This window comes from Schistocerca gregaria, unplaced genomic scaffold (assembly GCF_023897955.1).
Source record: "Schistocerca gregaria isolate iqSchGreg1 unplaced genomic scaffold, iqSchGreg1.2 ptg000178l, whole genome shotgun sequence".
Lineage (NCBI taxonomy): Eukaryota > Metazoa > Arthropoda > Insecta > Orthoptera > Acrididae > Schistocerca > Schistocerca gregaria.
In genome coordinates, this window is record NW_026061728.1 from 6,886,857 (window position 1) to 6,891,419 (window position 4,563).

The window sequence follows — 4,563 nt, forward strand, 5'->3', positions numbered from 1 at the left end:
CGCCCAGCGTGTGGCTCGAACCCACGACCTTGGGATTAAGAGTCTGACGCTCTACCGACTGAGCTAGCCGGCTACCTCGGTGAATACCTGCCGGGTAGCACGTCACACAATACTCGTTTGGGTTGGGTGGTCCCATACAGAATCTCTCCATGCTGCCTAATGTTTTCCTAACGTCACACTCGTCACGTACTTCACTTTTATGTCATAATCATTTCTGAGAGGTAAAGAAATTGCATGACAACATGCAGAGCTAGTGGCGTCAAAATTAACACACATACTTTATGTGACTCAAAAGCCGAACGAGTTACTTTCCTACGTTGTTTTAGATGTGCAACTGCCAGTCAAAACTCGTGGTGTCGGCACTCTGCCGACCATTTCGCTAGTTAACACCGGTCTTGTTGTGTGTGTTTCAAGCTCAAGAGCATCTCCAAGCAAAAAATGGTCAACAGCAACATTCAGACGGTTTCGTACTGCTCAATTGCTACATGAAAACGGTATGTTTCTTTTTCAGATCTGGAAAAACAAGAGCGTGACAGCATTCGAACCTGTAATCTTCAGATCCGAAGTCCGACGCCTTATCCATTAGGCCACTCGGTCAATGACGACCAACTATAACATGTATACGACTCATCCCGAAACGCTCACACCCCTGAGGATTTGTGTTTTCGTTCTACACATCCGCTGCCCCTTGCTCTTTCCCACCCATTCGTTACATTCAACCTCTTACGAGACCGACCAAATATAGACTGAGAAACAAGACCACACACTTTGTGCATTCGGAATCGAAGGCAGTGCGTCCCTCGCCGCATTTGCTACGATGGCCATTTGCTACTTCTGCAGAAGCAGCGGCGGCGACGACGACGACGACGACGACGACGACGACGACGACGACGACCGCGAGAGGCTCTGAGATATGTGAGAAATACATCTATAAAATGTAATTCAGACTGCCTCGTCCCACCTTATGCTGTACCGCTTTGGCAAATGCTTTATCTGCGCCATTCGCCTTAATCACATCTGAGAGTAATTCTTAAAAAAACGCCTGTCGCTAATTGTTCGTCATCACAGATACTGTTTGCTATACGGCCACGACGCGCTACTGATTTCCAAAATTCATCTTTCTCCTGTGAGGATGGAACTTACGACACCTGGTTTATTAGAGCAGTGCTCTACCACTGAGCTAAAGAGGCGCGGCCTAGCGGTACTCTTGCGTACTTCGGCCTTACGGTCGCCTGCATCATCAGACTTCTGCTGACAACACTTCATATTAGCTTCTGATATTTGCAGATATGGCGACCCATTACTGCTTGGCTACACATCTGACACGTAACCGATATGCTCTCCAAACAACAACACTTGCATTTCAGAACATGTCTTTCACACATGTCTACAAAATCTCCTTCACCTTCAAATACAGTTTCATTGCAACTGACAGAGACGGAGGCAAAGTTTAAAGTTGCTATTTCCATTACATCTCGTTAATCAGAAAAACGGTAATTTACACCTGCAGCGGAACAAAATTCCGTTACGCCCAGCGTGTGGCTCGAACCCACGACCCTGGGATTAAGAGTCTGACGCTCTACCGACTGAGCTAGCCGGCTACCTCGGTGAATACCTGCCGGGTAGCACGTCACACAATACTCGTTTGGGTTGGGTGGTCCCATACAGAATCTCTCCATGCTGCCTAATGTTTTCCTAACGTCACACTCGTCACGTACTTCACTTTTATGTCATAATCATTTCTGAGAGGTAAAGAAATTGCATGACAACATGCAGAGCTAGTGGCGTCAAAATTAACACACATACTTTATGTGACTCAAAAGCCGAACGAGTTACTTTCCTACGTTGTTTTAGATGTGCAACTGCCAGTCAAAACTCGTGGTGTCGGCACTCTGCCGACCATTTCGCTAGTTAACACCGGTCTTGTTGTGTGTGTTTCAAGCTCAAGAGCATCTCCAAGCAAAAAATGGTCAACAGCAACATTCAGACGGTTTCGTACTGCTCAATTGCTACATGAAAACGGTATGTTTCTTTTTCAGATCTGGAAAAACAAGAGCGTGACAGCATTCGAACCTGTAATCTTCAGATCCGAAGTCCGACGCCTTATCCATTAGGCCACTCGGTCAATGACGACCAACTATAACATGTATACGACTCATCCCGAAACGCTCACACCCCTGAGGATTTGTGTTTTCGTTCTACACATCCGCTGCCCCTTGCTCTTTCCCACCCATTCGTTACATTCAACCTCTTACGAGACCGACCAAATATAGACTGAGAAACAAGACCACACACTTTGTGCATTCGGAATCGAAGGCAGGGCGTCCCTCGCCGCATTTGCTACGATGGCCATTTGCTACTTCTGCAGAAGCAGCGGCGGCGACGACGACGACGACGACGACGACGACGACCGCGAGAGGCTCTGAGATATGTGAGAAATACATCTATAAAATGTAATTCAGACTGCCTCGTCCCACCTTATGCTGTACCGCTTTGGGAAATGCTTTATCTGCGCCATTCGCCTTAATCACATCTGAGAGTAATTCTTAAAAAAACGCCTGTCGCTAATTGTTCGTCATCACAGATACTGTTTGCTATACGGCCACGACGCGCTACTGATTTCCAAAATTCATCTTTCTCCTGTGAGGATGGAACTTACGACACCTGGTTTATTAGAGCAGTACTCTACCACTGAGCTAAAGAGGCGCGGCCTAGCGGTACTCTTGCGTACTTCGGCCTTACGGTCGCCTGCATCATCAGACTTCTGCTGACAACACTTCATATTAGCTTCTAATATTTGCAGATATGGCGACCCATTACTGCTTGGCTACACATCTGACACGTAACCGATATGCTCTCCAAACAACAACACTTGCATTTCAGAACATGTCTTTCACACATGTCTACAAAATCTCCTTCACCTTCAAATACAGTTTCATTGCAACTGACAGAGACGGAGCCAAAGTGTAAAGTTGCTATTTCCATTACATCTCGTTAATCAGAAAAACGGTAATTTACATCTGCAGCGGAACAAAATTCCGTTACGCCCAGCGTGTGGCTCGAACCCACGACCCTGGGATTAAGAGTCTGACGCTCTACCGACTGAGCTAGCCGGCTACCTCGGTGAATACCTGCCGGGTAGCACGTCACACAATACTCGTTTGGGTTGGGTGGTCCCATACAGAATCTCTCCATGCTGCCTAATGTTTTCCTAACGTCACACTCGTCACGTACTTCACTTTTATGTCATAATCATTTCTGAGAGGTAAAGAAATTGCATGACAACATGCAGAGCTAGTGGCGTCAAAATTAAGACACATACTTTATGTGACTCAAAAGCCGAACGAGTTACTTTCCTACGTTGTTTTAGATGTGCAACTGCCAGTCAAAACTCGTGGTGTCGGCACTCTGCCGACCATTTCGCTAGTTAACACCGGTCTTGTTGTGTGTGTTTCAAGCTCAAGAGCATCTCCAAGCAAAAAATGGTCAACAGCAACATTCAGACGGTTTCGTACTGCTCAATTGCTACATGAAAACGGTATGTTTCTTTTTCAGATCTGGAAAAACAAGAGCGTGACAGCATTCGAACCTGCAATCTTCAGATCCGAAATCCGACGCCTTATCCATTAGGCCACACGGTCAATGACGACCAACTATAACATGTATAAGACTCATCCCGAAACGCTCACACCCCTGAGGATTTGTGTTTTCGTTCTACACATCCGCTGCCCCTTGCTCTTTCCCACTCATTCGTTACATTCAACCTCTTACGAGACCGACCAAATATAGACTGAGAAACAAGACCACACACTTTGTGCATTCGGAATCGAAGGCAGGGCGTCCCTCGCCGCATTTGCTACGATGGCCATTTGCTACTTCTGCAGAAGCAGCGGCGGCGGCGACGACGACGACGACGACGACGACGACGACCGCGAGAGGCTCTGAGATATGTGAGAAATACATCTATAAAATGTAATTCAGACTGCCTCGTCCCACCTTATGCTGTACCGCTTTGGCAAATGCTTTATCTGCGCCATTCGCCTTAATCACATCTGAGAGTAATTCTTAAAAAAACGCCTGTCGCTAATTGTTCGTCATCACAGATACTGTTTGCTATACGGCCACGACGCGCTACTGATTTCCAAAATTCATCTTTCTCCTGTGTGGATGGAACTTACTACACCTGGTTTATTAGAGCAGTACTCTACCACTGAGCTAAAGAGGCGCGGCCTAGCGGTACTATTGCGTACTTCGGCCTTATGGTCGCCTGCATCATCAGACTTCTGCTGACAACACTTCATATTAGCTTCTGATATTTGCAGATATGGCGACCCATTACTGCTTGGCTACACATCTGACACGTAACCGATATGCTCTCCAAACAACAACACTTGCATTTCAGAACATGTCTTTCACACATGTCTACAAAATCTCCTTCACCTTCAAATACAGTTTCATTGCAACTGACAGAGACGGAGGCAAAGTTTAAAGTTGCTATTTCCATTACATCTCGTTAATCAGAAAAACGGTAATTTACACCTGCAGCGGAACAAAATTCCGTTA

General features: G+C 46.3%; 1 non-coding gene across 1 annotated transcript; it reads right to left on the reverse strand.

Annotated features, from left to right (window-relative positions):
- Trnak-cuu (transfer RNA lysine (anticodon CUU)) lies at positions 1 to 73 on the reverse strand. Its single transcript has one exon. It is a non-coding gene; the product is annotated as a tRNA-Lys (tRNA).
- Positions 74 to 4,563: the final 4,490 nt, after the last annotated feature.